We start from the raw sequence: 19,836 nt of genomic DNA on the forward strand, positions 1-19,836 counted from the left end.
TTACTCTGTTCGTTAATATTTTTAGACCTTTAACATATGTTTACATTGAAAAAAGGGCAAAATGTAAAAAAAAATTTTTCTCTTTCATTCGCTGAAGGACACAGCTCTATGTCTTCTAGACCATTGGGCTTATGCTGCTCTCTTTTCAGGAGTAGAACTAGGTGGAAACCTTTTTGGTTATGCCCCTGAGGCAGTCCCAGAGGGTATACCATCAATTCCTGCTATAGGACTTCAGTTTTTTCTGCCTAATCAGGAATAAGGATGGGGGGCGTGTCCAAGATGACGAACTGAGCAGACGTGCCTGCTGTGAGCTCCAAGAGCGAACTCTCCTGTAACCCATCTGTTGCTTGATTTTTATCTCCTGGTGTGCTTGTTTTACCCTCTGCATGCACTGCAAGTCTTCCGGGAGGTCGCAGAGGGGGAAGAAGCTTCACTTTCCCCGGACACCGTTCTGCTTGAGGCCTGCTCTCCTGCTCCGAGCCGGTCGGGCTTGCCGCCAAGCACTGCCAGTATGGCCTCGCAGATGGACTCTGATGCCCCCACTGCTGCCCGCCCGCCTGGTATCCCGGAGGTCATGGCGGCTATTAAATCCTAGATGTATATTAGGAGCTGCGCCAGACATATATTAAACAATCTATCACAGTAATACAGTCCATGAACAATCTAATGGAGTAGAACTGCAGGTAGAAAGAAAGGACCCGATCAGCCAATCACCAATGAATAGTGAGAGAGATGAGTTACACCCTGTGCTGACACCCGTAGCCTCTTACCGGAACTTTTGACCCTCCTGTCACAGAGTGGTCAAACAGGCATAAGAGCAAACAGTGCTAAATGATGGTTCCTAGTCACATTCCTCACATTCCTTATCAGGGAGAGAGAGCTTCACAATTCACAGATGTACAATGCAGGCTCAGAAAAAAGACAGAGGGGCAACCAATCGTGAAGTACATCGAGGCACACAAATTTATTAAAAAGTAATGCACTTACATAGTAGACATCATATAACCGCATCAATGGATAAAACCACGGTATGTAGCATGCTCAGCTCCGATACGTTCGCCTTACGCATATCGTCAAACATCTATGGCATCTTCAGAGGCTATTAAATCCTGTCAATCGGCCCTTACCACTACGATTGAGGCCGTTCAGCTGGACGTGAGTTTGCTGCGCCAGGACTTTGACAAGATCCGCTCCAGTCTTGCCTTGGTGGAGCAGCGCGTCGGCTATGTGGAGGATGATGTGGCGGAACACTCGGCTGCCCTGCGGGGGTTACATACTAAAGTGAGGGCCCTGGAGTATTGGGCCGAAGACACAGAGAATCGCAACCGGCGCAATAACCTCCGCATTGTGGGCCTGCCTGAGGGTGCGGAGGGCAGGGATCCAACGTTGTTCGTGGAAGACCCGCTGAAGACCCTTCTGCCCTCGGTACTCCCCGCACTACACCATGGAGCGTGCTCATCGGGTCCCGCCGAAACCTGTCCCTGAGGGCTCTCCCCCTTGCACGCGTCTCCTCAACTTCAGGGACAGGGATGAGACTCTGCGGGCGGCCAGGGCTGAGGGCCCTTTATCTTACCTCAACGCCAGGCTGATGATCTTCCCTACACTGTGGAGACCCAGAAGCAGCGTCGGTCCTTTGATGCAGCTCTGCGGGCCAATGGCCTCAAGTACAGCATGCTTTTCCCCGCCAAGCTGCGGGTGATTGATGGAGAGACCACCCGCTTCTTCACTGACCCTAAGGAGGCCTCAGACTGGCTGGAGATGTTACCCCCCCCCCGAGTGTGAGTTACCTCGGGCCCTCTATGCCCCTCTGCTTGCTTTCTTTCTTCCCTCCCCTCCTTAGTGGCCTTTCCCTCCGAGGACGTGGAGGGGGGGAGGGGCCCTGTCCATATTTCTCTCGCTCTACTTGGGTCCTGTTGTTGTTACTTGGAGTCCCTGCATGGAGGGGTCTGCTCCCCGGGTTCCACTGACTGCACTCCTTTCTGTTGCCTGGCACCGGCTGCCCGGTCTCCTTCACTTCGCCTTCGTTTGTGCATGGTGGCCCCCTCCGTGACTCTATGACTGTCCCTGGGTTCACCTACCTTTGGCCCTGTGTCATCCTGTGTCTCCTACGCTGCAATTGCTGTGATGCCTCTGTTCTTTTGCGTGGACCTGGCACCCGTTGGCACTTGGTTTCACGCCACCTACTTGATCTGACTGTTTTGTTGGGGTTTGGGGATCCATGCCTACCTCCTTGGCTGGGGTCGGGCGGGTTGGGGGGTGCCCAGCCGTTGCTGGTTCTTGGTTTTTGTGGGACCTTTTTATCTTTTGTTGTTTTTTGTTTTACACTGTTATTACTCTTTATACATGCTGTGGTGTAGCTGTATATCTCTGCTCCTATCTGCGGTGGGGGCCTGATGGTGTGCGGTATGCTTGTCCCCCCTGGTGTCTGTGGCGTGGTGGTTGGTGTTCCCTTCTCCTGATTGTGAGTCTCTTGTCTCCTTATGGCCCAGGTTAATGTGATTTCATGGAATGTGCGGGGCATGAACTCGGCTGTAAAACGCTCTTTGGTTTTTACCTTTTTGCGTAGGTTCTCCCCCATTTGTGTACTCCAGGACACTCATTTGTTCGGCTTTCGTATCTTGGGCCTGAAGCGCGCCTGGGTGGGCGCTCACTACCATGCCACTTATTCCAGCTACGCCAGGGGGGTTAGTATCCTCGTACACAGGTCTCTGCCCTTCCACCTGATAGAGGGCAGGACTGACCCGGGAGGCCTTATGTGTTGCTACACGCTACCATTTACTCCGTTCCTTTTGTCCTGGTTGGCCTGTATTTGCCTCCCCCAGCGGAGCCTGAATTTCTTTATACCCTCATGCAACTTATTATTTCATAAGATGTTTCTAATGTATTGCTGTTGGGGGACTTTAATTTGTCACCAACTCCGGATCTGGATCGCCTCCACCCCCCCTTGGCACGCTGGATGGCCACGTTCTCCCTGGCAGACGTCTTTCGCTTCACCCGTCTGACAGGGAGTTCACGTGCCACTCATCTGACTTTTTCCCGCATCGACTTGGCTCTGCCCTCGTCCGAGGCGCTGAGGCTGGTCGATTCTGCCACTATTTTATCAAGGGGCATATCAGATCATGCTTCACTGTTGCTCACCTTGCGGCTCGCCAATGGGTGTCGTCGCGGGGGCTGGCGGTTGTCCAGATACTGGATTATGGAGCCCTCCATCCTGGCAGCGTTGCCAGAGGAGTTGACTCAATTTTGGCTGTGCAATGAGGATCATGCTGACCCCCCTTATTCTGTGGGACACCTTTAAGGCCTGGCTACGGGGGGATATATATTACTCGCATTGCTGCGGTTCGCAGAAATTCTGGGCAGTCTTTGGAGTATCTGGAGGCAGCCCTCCGCACTGCGGTGGAGTCTTCCGCGGCCTCCCCTGATGCTGACAGATATGCGGCTTTACACTTCGGGATCTCTCCATGTACAGAACTGCCACAACTCAGAAGTCTCTTCTCTTGACGGCTCAGCGCATATTTGAGTATGGGGACAAGAACGGGCGTCTACTTGCCTGGCTGTCACTACTCATATTGGCCGGATCTGCTCATTGTCTGGCGACCTCTTGACAGTCCAGGACATCATTAACGGTTGTTTTAGTAGGTATTATCAAACTCTCTACACCTCTAGAGTGACATATACTGACATTGACTTGAAGCAGTTCCTTGACGGTATACCCTTCCCCGAGCTGGACGCGGACGCTAGAGACAGGCTGGATGGCCCTATTACTCTGGAGGAGATCCGGGCTGCCCTGGCCCCTAAGCAGCCCGGTAAGGCCCCGGGCCCTGACAGGGTCCCCATTTAATTTTTTTCATGCTTTCAGGAACTGTTGGTGCCCCGGACGGTGGAGTTGTTGGGTAAGTTTGATGAGCTGGACGCCTTGCCAGCCTCACTGTCTGAGGCCTTGATTGTGCTGCTACTCAAGCCTTGCAAGGATCCGGAGGATTGTGCCTCATATCGCCCAATCTCCTTGCTCAACGCCGACGCCAAGCTTTCTACTACACATCTCAACTTGGGTCAGAGGGTGGTGGACTCCTTGGACGCCAAAAAGGCCTTCGATTCGGTCGAGCGTGTTGCGTCGTTTTGGTTTTGGGCCTAAGTACTTACGATGGTTGGGGCTACTCTACCGGGATAGCTTCAGACAAAAAGGAATGACCGCACTTCTGATGAATTTTCAAAGAAAGGAGTATCTTTATTCCACATCAATCAAATGGCAGGTACAGGTACACACTGTGAATGCAGGACAATCGGTGGACGCGTTTCACGACTGGATATGTCGCTTATTCATCACCATGAGCGGTCTACCCTGTTTGGACTTTGCCTGGGGCTACTCTACCGACAGCCGGTGGCCCGTGTCCGTAACCAATGGTACCACCGCTGAGGCGTTCCCGCTGGGAAGGGGGATGAGGCAGGGGTGCCCCCTTGTCACCGGGACTCTTTGCCTTGGCACTGGAGCCATTGGCTATCTCTCTATTGGCTAACTCTGGGGAAGTGCGGGGTTGGCGGATTGGCACCCTTGAGGAGAAGGTGTCCCTGTATGTTGACAACACTCTCCTGTACCTGGCTGATGCGGCCTCCTCCCTGCGGGCGGCGCTGGCCACCTTCGAGACTTACGGCGGTTTCTCGGGTGTCCGGATCAACTGGGGTAAGTCCGTACTGTTTTCCCTGGACCCTGATTCCAAGGCCCTAGCGGCTCCTACCCCTCTGTTGTGGGTTGAGGAATTTAAATATCTTGGTGTCAGGGTCACTAAAGATCTCGGGGCATACTTTTATAACAATGTTCTACCGATTTTGGACCGGCTGCGTGCACGATGTGCTGGCTGGGCCAACCTGCCTCTGAATAATATGGGCCGAATCAATATCATTAAAAAAAATTTTTTGCCGAAATTCCTTTACATTTTTTGACATTCCCCTTCGTGGATTCCTAGCTCCTTATTCCGGGACCTGGAAAGCTGTATTGGCTCCTTTCTCTGGGCTGGGTCGCAGCCCCGCTTGGCTCGGTCTACTCTGCAGCTCCTGGTCACCTTGGGGGGCTTGGCCCTTCCTAATTTTAAATTGTATTTTTTGGCGGGCCGTGTTGGTCACCATTCATTGGTGGTTCTCGGCCGAATGCAATGCCATCTGCCTGGAGGCGGCTTGCCTGGGCTCCCTGGCTGGGCTCGGCAATCTGGCTTATCGGGGCTTGGGTGCGTATCCGTCCCTTCCTCTCCCCACTAGAGCAACCCTGCGGATTTGGACGGTAGCCGGGCACTTTTTTTTCCAACCTAATACCTGGTCTCCCTATCATCCCCTATAAGGCAACCCATCGCTGCCCCACCTGCAGATACTTTCCGATTCCTCAGGTGTGGGCCCGGTGTGGTATACAACGGCTTCGGGATATCATGCCCCTTGGGACGCTACGTACACTACCCGTCCTTAAGTGCTCGTTTGACTTACCCCGCTGGATAGGTTTCCGGTATTTGCAGTTACGCCATGCGGTTAGAGCTCAGTTCCCTGTCAGTCCTGTTCTACAGACTAACTGTTTGGAGGACGTGTTGGCGCAGGCTGAATTGCCTAAGCCGTTATTGGCCATTTATGCTACCCTGCTGACCACGGACTCGCCTGCACTGGAGCGACTCTGGCAGCGGTGGTCCACGGACATACCTGACCTGAATAGGGAGGACTGGGAGGACTGCTTGGGGGGGCGGCTCCAAATTGGTGAAAGCATCTAGGAACAAACTCATTCAAACTAAGTTCCTCCATAGGGGAGGGGGGCGTAGCCGAGCAGCGGATGTAGCCGGACGTGTGTAGCTCTCGCTCCGCCGAACATCCTGTACTATCATCCTTCTGGACACCCGATCGATCTGCTTTTTTCTCAGCACCCGTTCCTCTGTGATCCCCGGAGCACCTGGACTACCCGGTGAGTCCTTCTGTCCGCTGCAACATGTCATCTCGGCAGATGACAGGCCGCCATGCTCCGGACCGCCAGGCCCAAGATGGCGCCCAGCCGCAGCGAGGCACTCAGAAGCCTTCCTATAAGGAAGCTGCCCAGAAGCTCTTCTCAAAGCCTGCCACGAAATCTGCTCCTAGTGTGGCGACCGCTCCTGCTGCCTCCTCTCCTCCGCAGTCGGATGCCGATGACACAGCCCCGCTGGGGGACATTTCTGCACAACTCTCTGCCTGGGACACTGCAGGTAACCCCCAGTCTCCCTCCCCTGTGCTTGATGCTGAGCCCACCCTGAGGGACATGGCCGCAGTTACAACCTGCAACACCTCTATTGCGGCTCTCACTGTGGAGCTGAAGGGAAATAAGACTGAAATCACTTTTATAAGGCACGACATGCAGAAGCTCAGGGAACGTACTGCGGCCGTGGAAGGCAGGGTCAGCTCCATTGAGGATGATTTACCCCCCCTTCAGAGGGAGGTTAAAAATACTGCGCTCCTGGCTGCTCAGCAGGCAGCCAGGTTGGAGGACCTTGAGAATCGGATGAGACGAAACAAAATATTGGCATTCTGGAGAGGGCTGAGGGGAAGAACCCTGTTACATTTATTGAAAAATGGCTGCTGGAAACTTTTGGCCAGGACTCGTTCACTCCCATGTTCTCAGTGGAAAAAGCGCACCGAGTCCCCATGCGCCCCCTCCCTCCTGGAGCACCGCCCCGCACTTTCATCTTTTAAATTGCTTAATTACAAAGACAGAAATGCTATCCTGACCAAGGCCCGTGGCCTACAAGACAAGTTGGCGATGGACAACTCCAAAATCTCTCTTTTCCCGGACTACTCGGCGGAGGTGCAGAGGCAGAGAGTGAAGTTTGGGGAGGTAAAGAGGAGGTTGAGAGAGTTGAACTTGCAATACGCTATGCTTTACCCTGCTAAGCTGCGAGTGGTGGCGCGAGACGGAGTGAAGTTCTTTGAGAGCCCGTCGGCTGCGGCACAATGGGTGGAGGTGGAGGGAAGGGCGCAGCGCCCTGACCGGTCTCCACGGCCGGGGGCTCCTTGAAGTCTGACCTGGGTCCTAGCTGCGACCTGTTTTTCCTGCTGCTGATTGGGTGGTCCCTGCGATACCCCTCTATGGGCGGAAGCTGCCCTATATACCCGGACTACAGTTACCACCTTTGTTGGTTTTGAACGCTGTTCTTGTGGAGACTGCTATGCCAGCTGCGTCTCCCACTGTTCTCCCCCCTATGGGTCCTGGTTGGAAAGGACTTTGCTGATGACCGACGCTCACTAAGCCATGTTGGCGGTGGGCACTCTGAGGATCCCAGACCTTCTGTTGACTGTTACCCCTTGCCACCCCTGTTCTTCCTGATCTGCACCCCCTTCCTCACCACTGGAGATGACTGTTGCAACCTTGCTGTCCCGGAATGGGCCTCCTGCCCTGATGCCTGGAACCTTATCTGTGCCTGCTGGAGACTTGGACTGCCCCTCACTATTCGCAGTGCCTGGCTGATGCCCCCCTCTTTTGAACGTGCCTTTTTGCCCCTTTTTGCTGTCCTAAGATGCGGTGAACTCTGTTGCTCTAAAATCCGTTCATGTCCATCCTGCCCCTGGCTCTACAATGGCTGATACTTAATGCTTTGTTTCCTGGAATGTGCGTGGCCTGAACAACTCGTTGAAGAGAACTGCTGTCCTCCGAAACCTGAAAAGACTGAAAGTGGACGTGGTTTGCTTACAGGAGACCCACTTAGCTGCTGATCCCCCCCCCCAGTGTGGCCCCTGGCTTATATCCCCATCAGTACCATTCTAGTTTCTCTACGTATTCTAGAGGTGTGAGTCTGTTGATAAGGCGGGGGGTTAACTTTGCCTGCTCATCGGCCTATGCTGATCCGGAGGGTAGATTTGTGATGTTGGTGTGTACTATTGGGGGTCTGTCATGTGCAATAATTACAGTGTATGTGCCTCCGCCCTTTTCGGCTGGGGTAATTGGTTTGCTGGCGGAGAGGATTGCTGGTCTTCCGGCGGTCCCTCTGCTGGTAATTGGTGACTTCAACGCCACCCTGGACCCCCACTGGGACAGGTTCACCCCTCACTCCGAGCCCCCTCAGTCGACCGGTAATGGGTCTCCCTTTGCTCGGTTGATGGGGGAGTTGGGACTGATGGATATTTGGCAGATGGGGCATCCGGGTGACCGGGTGTACTCTTGCTACCCGGCTGCACGGTCTGGCCTCTCCCGCATTGATTTGGGGTTTGGCAACCCGGCCCTCTTGCCTCTGGTGGTTGGGGCTGAGTATGGGCCGAGATTGGTTTCGGATCATGCTCCGCTCCGAATCAGCCTGTCCCTGCCGTCTTGGTCGGGGAGACCCCTATGGAAACTGAACCCTTTCTGGCTCACGCTATTTCCTAGTCCTGACCCCATACCTGAGTTACTAACTTCCTTTCTAACAACTAATTTGGATACAGCTGAACTGGGGGTGGTGTGGGATTCTGCAAAGGCCTTCCTGTGAGGGCAGTTTAGTTATCTGATAAATAACATTAAATCTTCTACTAAGGCATGGGAAAACACCGTACTGGAAGAAGTGACTAAGGCGGAGGCGGCTTATGTCAATGACCCTTCGGAGGAGTCTCAACGCTCCTGGCTGGCAGCCCAGTCCCTCTCTAAGACGGTGGTTTTACAGCGGGCTGAAAACAAGCATTTCTTCCTACAGCAGAAACATTTTGAGGAGGGGGGGAGTACTGGTCATGTGCTGGCTATGTTGGGTCGTTCCCAACAGCCGGCGGCGTTTATTACCACTCTGAGGGACCCTTCGGGTGCCCTGCTGAGTTCCACTCCTGAGATCTCTAGGACCCTGCAAGAGTTCTACTCGGATCTATACTCCTCTAAGGTGTCGGCCCCCCAACAAGTGGTGGAAGACTTCCTGGACACCCGCGACTTGCCGGCGCTCTCTGCCCGGGAAACGGAGGGCCTGGATGCTCCTTTAACTGCAGACGAGATACTCATGGCACTAAAGGCCGCCCCGCGGGGCAAGTCCCCGGGCGCGGATGGCCTGCCATCTGAAGTGTATGGGCGGTATTCTGAACAGCTGGTCCCCCGTGCTCTTAAGGGGGGGTTTAATGACGCTCTCCGGAGAGGGTCCCTGCCTGACCCTATGTGCGAGGCCATTGTGGTCCTAATTCCCAAGCCTGGAAAGGATCAAATGCTAGCTGACTCTTATAGACCCATCTCCCTATTGACCTCGGACGTTAAACTCCTAGCTAAAATACTGGCCACTAGACTGTCTGCGGTAGTACAGAGCATTATCCACAGGGACCAATCGGGCTTTATCCCCACGAGAGCTACGGCTTTGAATCTGCGACACCTGTTTCTTAACCTCCAGCTCCCTGTGGATAATCCTGGCAATAGAGCGATCTTTTCACTAGACGCAACTAAGGCCTTCGACAGCGTCGAATGGCCTTACCTCTGGACGGTGCTGAGGCGTTTTGGAGTGGGGGACACCTTCATTAATTGGGTTAAATTGTTGTATGCCAATCCTAGAGCCAGACTTGGGGTCAATGGGGACCTGTCGGAGCCCTTCTGTTTGTTCCGGGGCACTCGGCAGGGGTGTCCACTTTCGTCCCTGTTGTTTGCTATGGCATTAGAGCCGCTTGCGGCTCGTCTCCGGACTCATCCGGAGATTGTTGGCTTCCGATGGGGCCCTCATGTGGACGTGATTTCTCTATATGCCGACGATACCCTACTTTATTTGGGGGGCACGGGGAGGTCGCTGAGCGAGGTCATGAATTTGATTGACTTTTTCGGTTCCTTCTCCGGGTCTATAAACTGGGATAAATCGGTTCTTCTGCCTCTGGACCCCATCAAGGCCCCCCTGCCAGAGAGGGCTAGGGATGTACGTGTGGTTGACCAGTTTAGATACCTGGGTGTCCAGGTGACCCCAGATGTCGGCCATTATTTGGAACTTAACCTAGTGCCCCTGCTTCATAAATTTCAACTTAAATGTACAGCTTGGTGTAAACTCCCTCTGTCGGTGGCAGGAAGGGTCAATCTGGTAAAGATGATCTGGGCTCCTCAGCTCCTCTATGTACTCCACAATGCCCCTCTCTGGATCCCGAGACGATGGTTCCTTCGTGTGGAATCCTTGTTTCGCGATCTAATCTGGAAAAAACGGGTGGCCCGTATTAGACTGACTACACTTCAGATGAATAAAGACTGTGGGGGCCTGGCAGTCCCTAACCCCAGGGCGTACTTCCTCGCCTCCCAGGTTCAGCACCTGGGTGGTTGGGAATTGCCTGATCCTGCTGATCCCATCCGAGCTCTCCTGGTTCCCCCTGACTCACCGTACACTGCATTTGCTCATTTGGAAGCAGGTTTCACGCACTGGCAGGTCTCGCTCCCGACTATCATACTTCTCCTCACTTTATGGCACTGTGTGCGAAAAATGCTGCGAATACAGGGGTTCTTCCATAGTACCTTACTGTGGCGGAACTCCAACTATCGGGAGTTGTCTAGGTTGGAGGGAGTGGGGTGCTGGGAGTCACGGGGCCTGGCATTCTTTGCACAGATTTACCGCAGGGACGGGGTTTTGAAGTCTTTTCAGGAACTTCAGAGTGAGTTTGACGTCCCTAGGCAGTTATTCTTTAGATATCTTCAGTTGCGGCATGCTATAGATGTCCAGTCGCGGACGGTCCCCCTTAGACTAGCGGAACATACTCTGACGATAGATGTTTTCAGGTCTACTGACAGACGAGGTATGATCTCTCGGGTTTACCTTACTTTGCTGGCTGCCATACAGGACCCGGCCTCTCTTCCGGCCCGAGCTGGGTGGGAGAGGGACTTGGGCCCTATTGATGGAGAGACGTGGGACCTGTGTCTCTCCTAGATCCCATTGGTCTCAGTGTCAGCGTCGCAGAAGGTTTCCCACTTATTTTTGTTTCATAGGGCATACCGCACTCCGGTTCAGCTGTTCAAATGGGGGCGTAGGGACAGTGATACCTGCCTGTAGGGACAGTGATACCTGCCCCAAATGTAACGGGGACCAGGGAACGCTGATCCATATGCTTTGGAGGTGTCCCAAACTGTTTAGATATTGGGGCGAGATTATTGACTCTATATCCAGAGTTTATCATTTTACATTGCCTAGAGATCCGATTGTGTGTCTACTTGGGGCGCTGGAGGATGAAACGTTAACCCCGCATGCCCATACGGCGGTCCTCAGACTGCTCTATGTGGCGCGCAAGCTGATTGCTAGATATTGGATTACCTCCAGGGTCCCAACGACGGCGCAATGGATTGAACAAGTTAACAAATTGTTGATTAGAGAAAAAGTTACCTCCCAGCATCGTAGGGCGCACAAAAAGTTTTCCTCCTTGTGGCAACCATGGTTGGATGATCCGACCCGGGCCCCGCCCCAGCTGGTGATGGACAGGCTCTTTATGGGATAAGTACGGTATATCTAATGCTTGTGATATGTTCTGTTTTACATTGCTCTCCAGTGGTGCTGTCTTCCCCTTCCCTTTCCCACCCTTAGATTCTTTGTTTGTTAGTTTACTACTCCTGATCCTACACAATGTGTTTACCTACCTGTACGTGTTATGGTTATCTCAACAGTTTTGATGTGATTGGGCCACGATATTTGCAATGTGCTCACTCTGCTACTTTCGCACTTTTTGGTACCTGTGCCCTGCCTGTATGTATTGATCGATATCTTGAACCCTTTTGTACATTTTGTATACCAGTTGCACTTTGTACCTTCTTCTGTTACTGTTTGCACTTTGGAATTATTTATGTGCTCAATAAAAGTTTATTTTCTTAAAAAAAAAAAAAAGTTCCTCCATAGGGTATATTTTACCCCGCAGAGGCTGCACAGAATGTATCCTGCCAGATCAGCTACATGCCCTAAATGTCTTACCGCAGAGGGTTCATACTTCCATATGTTCTGGATATGCCCACGGATGGCTGAGTTCTGGGGGTCGGTGTTTGACATTCTGAATACTCGCCTGCAGCTCTCGGTTACTCACGCCCCAGAGCTGGCACTCCTGGGCATTCCAGATACAGTTAGGTCTAAGTATACTCACTTATTGATTTCTCTGCTACTCTACTATGCTAAGAAGGAGATTGTCCTTCGCTGGGTCTCTCCCCCCCCCCCCCCCACGACTGCCTCGTGTCTCTCTTGTATTCTTTATATTGTACCTTCTGTTTATTTCACATTGTTTTGAGGTGCACCCCCCCCCCCCCGAATGTTTGTTATTCTTCCTTTGCACACCCGTTCCCCCCTCCTATGTGATGATGTACACTGGCTACACTGTCTGTTGTATCCTGTGTGAACTACAATCAACAGCCGGACTGGGTGACGCACCGGTTTTCCTAGATCCTTATGATCTTCCCAGTCTGGCCTGTGAGTGCGACCCATCTATTAGCTCCGCGCTAGGTTGGCTGTGACATAGCCCCACTGGACGGGGTCTGGCTGGCAAATGAAACACCTTGTGAGGTCGCATAGCCTTGGTCACGACAGTAGTCATGATCAGAGCAGCGTACCTCGGGCCACAGCACCCCCATTCCAAAATGGTGCAGTTGACTGCTGGGAGTAGCGCCCGCCTGAAGCCGTGGTGTGGTGAGTAGTGTCCCCCCTCCTTTCTTTCGGAATTGCTGGGGTGGTCAGGGGCCCTTCCTGTGTCCTCCCTCCCCCTCACGTTTTTTCATCTCCACAGCAGGGTTCCCCCCTGCGTAGGTTGCCCTCACCTGCCCCGTCTCCCCCCTTAGCCCCTTTTGGGGGGCATGGGTGTATTTGGGTAGGGGAGCTTGTCTGGTGTTGGGCCAGAGAGTGGTGGGTGAGTGCCCCTGTCGGTCCCCCTTTTTGGGGGTGCCTGCACCTTGGTGCTGTGGGGGGGTCCCCTTCTAGTGAATGTCTCTTCCCTGGGTTCCAGTGGGGTCACGGGTCCCGTGCAGTGGCACGTGACAACACCATTTTGTCGTGGATGCTGCATTCCCGGCTTCAGCCACCATGTTTGTGTTGTCAAGCGGCCAAGTTTTAGGTTTCTTATCGAGAATAACAGCCTCCTCAGGGTCTGAGGTAAATTTGGCTGCCACGAACGAGAGTCAGCCCACTTGGTCTGCGTCCATGCATGCTGGGTGCTCTAACAGTGAGGACGAGTCGTCCTCCTCCGCAGCCGCGCATGAAAAAGCGCTGGTGGAGGTCCTGATTGTCTCAGTGCTGGAAATTTTAAAGTTGGTGGACTCAACTAATGCTGAGTCGGCGTCGCTGATGCAGTATGGCACCCGCAAATCTTCCAAGGTGACAAAGGTGTTCCCCTTTACTGCCTAATTTGACGAGATTGTCACTAGTCAGTAGGGCTCCCCAAAACACATGGTTGGAATACTAGCTGGCTTCACTAGGAGATATTCCTTTGAGGAGTCTCTCCTGAAGAAACTTATGGTTCCACCGTCAGTGGACTCTCAGGTTTCCAGGTTAAATAAGGCTATGCTTTTGCCAGTGGAGGATTCTCCATCCTTTAAGGATCCTGAGGACAAGAGAGCTGAGTCCAGTATCTCTTCAACGGGGCTGGTTCAATGTTGAGGCCGGTGTTTGCTATCACCTTGGTATCCCAGACCCTAACGGAATGGGCAAAAGTTTTACGCCAGGATCTGGAAGGGAGTCAACACCCTCCGGAGCTGGCAGATCAGTTGATCCAGGGGTTACAGTGCATTTGTAATGCATCTTTGGATGCGGCCCCCTTGGCCGGCAGAGTATCTGTGACAGCGGTGATTCTTCGCCGCATTATATGGTGGAAGTACTGGTCGGCCGACCAGGCTGCTAAAAAGATGCTGACTGAGCTACATTTTGTAGGTGACCGTTTTTTCGGTGCCTCTATGGAAGGGATCATTAAGGGCCTTACGGGCAGTAAGAGTACATTACTTCCGCAGATTGCTAAGGGTACGTTACCTCGTTGTAAACGTGGTCCTTTCTTCTCGGCTCACAAGCGGCCCATTCGTCCGTCTGGATCACAGGAAAAGGGTTCGAAATCCACCCATAACTTTGCGGGAGGCTCCAAAAGACCCTGCAATGGTTGTCTGGTTCCGCAGACAAGCCTTCCCCAGCCTGAAGGGGCACCCTTACCCGCATCTGGGGTGCGGGGACATCTTTGCCTTTCTCCGGATCCGTGGACCTTGCTCTCTCAGGACAGATGGGTCCATGAGTTGATTCGGTTTGGTTACAAGATCGAGTTTCGTCCTTGCCTCTGGCAAGGTTCTTTCCTTCCAACTTGCGCCTGTTTCACGATTGGCTACAGGGCCCCTATGGGGCAGTGCAGGACGTGTTAGCACAAGGATTCATGGTGCTGGTTCCAGAGTCGGAACGTTTTCAAGGTTTTTATTCAAATCTGTTTACAGTTCCCAAGAAGGAAGGCAAGGTTCGTCCGATCTTGGATCTCAAGGTTCTGAACCACTTTGTGCGGGTTCAGAAATTTCAGATGGAGTCAATGCACAGAATCCTTTGGTTAAAGAGCTGGTCTGCGGAATTACCATGTAAAAAGTTACTGGCTAACATTCCTTTTCAAGGAGAACGCCTTTTTGGTGATGATTTGGATAAATATATCCAAACGATCTGGGAGGGGGGAGAGTTCATTGCTACCTGTGAAAAGGAAGAGCAAGCGTCCTTTTTTAAAGATCCCCAGCACTCGTACTACCAGTGATTCTAATTCCGGTGGCGATGGCCTCAACCGTCTGGGTCCGGAACCAAGCCTTCGCTGGCAGAGTCAAAAAAAGCCCTGGGCCCAGAGATTAGCCAAGTCGTCCTTTAAGCCTACTCTGTGAAAGGGTGCCCCCACTCACTTGGGTGGGGGGAAGGCTGCTGCAGTTCTCAAAGGTTTGGGTGGAATCGATCCAAGACAACTGGGTTATCTCCACTATTTCGCAGGGGTACAAACTGGAATTTTGGGTGTTCCCGTATCCTCGGTTTATTAAGGTCAAGTATACCGACAGATCCCCTAAAAAGAAGGTCTCTCTTTCTGCCATTGGACCAGGTGAGGGCTCAAAGAGTGATAATGGAGGTTCCGGATAACTAAAGGTTCAGAGGTTTTTACTCAAACCTGTCCATAATCCCCATACCAAGCGGGGATGTGAGACCTATTTTGGATCTCAAAACTCTATACCAGTTTCTGAACGTTCATACTTTCCTTATGGAGTCAATTTGTTCAGTCATGGCCTCCCTGCAGGAAGAGGAATTTCTAGCATCCATAGACATCAAGGATGCATATCTTCACGTGCCTATATTCCGGGCTCATCAAAGGTTTCTACGCTTTGCAATAGAAAACCGTAATTTTCAGTTTGTGGCCCTGCCCTTTGGGTTAGCCACTGCTCCAAGAGTGTTCACAAAGATCCTAGCTCCAGTATTGGCTGTTCTAAGGTCCCAAGGGATATCTGTAATAGGATATCTGGACGATCTATTACTAAGAGATCGATTGGCAGTACAGACAGACAGACAGTACAGTTCCAGACAGTACAGTTCCTAGAACGTCTAGGTTGGATACTGAACTTAGCAGTCAGCATTACAGCCGTTCCAGCGTCTGGAATATCTGGGTCTTCTTGTGGACACGGTACAGGCAAAGATATTCTTGCCAACAAGAAAGGTCACAGACCTGAAAGATCTGGTTTGGTCTGTAGTAAAGCTGAGAGATCTTTCTATATCTTTGCATGATGTTACTGGGCAAGATGGTGTCTGCATTCAAGCCAATTCCCTATGCTCAATTCCATGCCAGACCCTTACAGAACAACATTATGTCTACATGGACTGGAAGGGTTCAGTCTCTGGACTGGTCCATGTCTCTGGTACCAAGAGTATGTCAGAGTCTGAATTGGTGGTTGTTGACCAGAAATCTGGAGAAGGGGAAATCCTTTCTTCCAGTGACCTGGAAATTGGTGACTACAGATGCCAGTCTCTCCAGTTGGGGAGCAGTTCAGAAGGAAGTCACTGTTCAGGGGAAATGGTCTTGGGTAGAGAGAGGTCTCCCCATCAACATTCTGGAAATCCAAGCAGTCAGTCGGGCTTTGAAATACTGGACGCAATCCAACAATGCCACGGCCGTGGCTTATATCGACCATCAAGGAGGTACAAAGAGTCAGTCAGCCCAGAAAGAGGTGGATATCATCCTATCTTGGGCATCCTATCTTGGGCATCCTTATCTGTGCCATGCCTGACAGCAGTTTTTATTCCAGGAATAGAGAACTGCCAGGCAGATTTTTTGAGCCGTCAACAGATGTTTCCGGGGCAATGGTCCTTACATCCCGAGATTTTTCAATCAATCTGCCTACGCTGGGGGGTCCCAGACATAGATCTGTTGGCATCCAGGTTCAACAACAAGTTGAAGAGATTTGTGTCCAGGACCAGGGATCCACTCGCAGTCGGAGTGGATGCTTTAGTGACTCCTTGGGAGGAGGATTCTCTGATTTATGCCTTTCCTCTGGTGCAGCTCATACCGTGTCTGTCCAGCTAGAGGGGAAACCAGTAATTTTGGTAGCTCCAGCATGGCCGAGGAGGGTTTGGTATGCACAAATCCAAAGGTTGGCAGTGACGAGGCCTTGGGCTCTTCCACTGCGTCCGGACCTACTCTCTCAAGCTCCGATATTCCACCGTGGTATACAGTCTCTAAATTTGATGGCTTGGCTATTGAAGCCTTAATCTTGAAGGATCGGGGTGTATCTGGCCCTGCAGTTCATATCCTACATTGCCTGGTGTGAAGCCAGGAAATGGCATCCCCACAAATATATCATCGGGAGAATTATATCTTTACTTCAAGCGGGGGGTACATATGAAATTAGCCTTGAGCACTATTAAAGGACAAATTTCAGCCTTATCAATTTTCTTCCAAGAACCGATCGCTTCCCATTCGTTGGTTCAGACCTTCGTCCGGGGAATGTTACGTTTGCTTCCGCCTCTGAAGCCACCAGTGTGTCCTTGGGACTTAAATTTGGTGCTGGCAGTTCTACAAAAAAACAGCCTTTTGAACCTCTGGGGCAGGTTCTCCTGGTTCTTTTGACCAGAAAACTGGTCTTTTTGATTGCAATAACTTCAGCTATAAGGGTATCGGAACTAGCAGCTCTTTCTTATAAAGAGCCATTTGATTTTACGTGCACACCCAGGGTTTTTTGCCCAAGGTGGTGTTCGCCTTTCATTTGAATCAGGACATTATACTACCTTCCTTTTTTCCAGATCCTCACTCACAGGAGGAAAAGTTATTGCATTCTCTTGATGTAATGCATGCATTTAAGTTTTACTTAGAGAAATCAGCTTGGATTCGTAAGACCGAGAGCTTGTTTGTGCTGCCAAAAGTAGGGATAGACAGATTATCGGCAAGGCGGATATATCGGGGGCCGATATGCACTTTCCCCTATATATCGGTATCGTCTCCTGAACTGGCCGATATTTTTGTGATGTCATTCTGCCTTTTTAGGCCGCCTCCCTCGCCTTGGACAGCCTCGTCTGGAGTCGGGACTAGTCTCGCGGGAGTGTATCACAGCCATACAGCCACCCACCCACCCACAGCAGCCCGGTGCCAGCCAGCCACCCACATCCACAGGCCCTGTACCAGCCAGCCACAGGCACTGTACCAGCGAGCCACCCACAGGCCCTGTACCTGCCAGCTACAGGCACTGTACCAGCCAGCCAGCCACCCACAGCCCCTGTGCCAGCCAGCCAGCCATCCACCCACAGACAGGGTGCCAGACACCCAGCCAGCCACCCACAGGCCCTGTACCAGCCAGCCACAGGCAATGTACCAGCCAGCCACCCACAGCCCCTGTGTCAGTGACCCACCTACCACAGGGTGCCATCCAGCCACCCACCACAGGGTGCCAGCAAGCCAGCCATTAATCATTAAACAAAAACTAAGATGTTCAGTACCAGATTTGTGTCAAAATTGTCTTTATTTTTGAAAACATTAAATGTATAAAATATCGGTCCATATCAGCTGATACCGATACGTTGTGACCAAAATATCGGTATCGGCCCTGAAAAAACCATATCGGTCTATCCCTAGCCAGAATGGCCCAGGAAGTTGTTGGCAGCATCTAAGTCTATGATTTCTCATTGGATTCACGAGGTTATTACCCAGGCGTATGGGTTTAGAAGGGAAGGTTCCACCTTTTCCTGTAAAGGCACATTCTAACAGAGGAGTAGGTGCCTCTTGGGGACATCGCCATCAAGCCCTTTATGGCTCAGATTTGCAAGGCTGTGACCTGGTTGTCGGTGCATACGTTCACTCGTTTCTATCGAGTGGATGTTGGGTCCCAGGAGGAATCTGCATTTGACCGCCGTGTTCTGCAGGCAGCAGTGTAGTCCTTTTGGTGGTCGGATGGCGGTAATTTTTAGGTGTCCCCCTCCCTCAGATGCATTGCTTTGGGACATCCTATATGTTATGATTTGTGGCTCTGTGTCCCGTGATGTACGAAAAGAAAAATAGATTTTTTAATACAGACTTACCTGTAAAATCCATTTCTTGAAGTACATCACGGGACACAGAGGTCCCTCCTCTCTTCTCCTATGGGGGCTTTTATTGCTTGCTACAAAGCTGAGGTACTTTCTGTGTGGAAGGGGTTATATAGGGGGGCATCCTTTTTAATTGGTTGCCAGTGTCCTTCACCTGTAGGTGGCTATATAACCCATATGTTATGATTTATGGCTCTATGTCCCATGATGTACTTCAAGAAATGGATTTTACAGGGAAGTCTATATTAAAAAAAAATGTTTTCTCTTTTGTTCATTGACAGTCAAAGCTTCATATCTTCATTGACCGTTGGGGTTATGCTGCTCTTCCAAGGAGTAGGACACTAGGCGGAAAAGGGTTAACAAGACTTTCAACCATGCCCATGGGCAGTCCCAGGGGGTGTACTCCCACTTCCTGCTCTAGGACATCATTTTTTTTTTTATGCCTGGCTTGTGATCCCAGGCAGTTCAGTGGAACCCTTAGAGCAGTGGTTCTTAACCTGGATTCGATCGAACCCCAGGGGTTCGGTGAGTCAGTCTCGCGTGGGTTCGGCGGAGGACTCAAATGATTCGTGATGACACGCACACCCTCCACTAGTACCACTTCGCTGTCAGGGAGTATTTCTCCAATTTCAGGTGTGTCTTTCCGCTCCCGCTCTGCGCCGTCATCATGGAAACACACAACATCCCCACAGTACAGAGCCGGACCTGGCGGAGTGATTCACATGTCATGTGACACTGACACGCTGTGAGTCAGTGCACTGACGGCGAGGACAAGGACAGACTGAGCGGAGTGAGAGCAGGGACTCGGAGACTAGAGGGGAGAGAGGTCCAACTCCTAGGCCTAGGAGGAGGCTTAGTGAGTGATGGCTCACTCAAGTGACTCACTGAGTGAGTCTGACACCAGTCTGGCACCAGACCCAGGCCAGAGCAGGCCACCCACAGGCTATGCACTACTAGGCCAGCGCAGCAGCCAGCTTCAGAATCAGGAGGACTAAGGTACGTAGATGTGGTGGTGTGGTGTTCTCTGCAGAGAAGTGTTTTACTAAAAAGGCGCCCACCCACCGTGTATAACAGTTATACACAGTGAGTGAGTGTGCAGTATTGGTATGGCATTTTTCTTTTTTAAGTTAGGAGAGCCTTTTTTTTTTTTTTGGTTAGTTGGTTGGTAATGCAAATGGTCAGTGCTCAGTGTTAATGCAAATGGTCAGTGCTCAGTGTTAATGCAAATGGTCAGCGGTCAGTGATAATGCAAATGGTCAGCGGTCAGTGATAATGCAAATGGTCAGCGGTCAGTGTTAATGCAAATGGTCAGCGGTCAGTGTTAATGCAAATGGTCAGCGGTCAGTGTTAATGCAAATGGTCAGCGGTCAGTGTTAATGCAAATGGTCAGCGGTCAGTGTTAATGCAA

This window comes from Pelophylax lessonae (genome assembly GCF_965119305.1).
Source record: "Pelophylax lessonae genome assembly, chromosome: 7".
Lineage (NCBI taxonomy): Eukaryota > Metazoa > Chordata > Amphibia > Anura > Ranidae > Pelophylax > Pelophylax lessonae.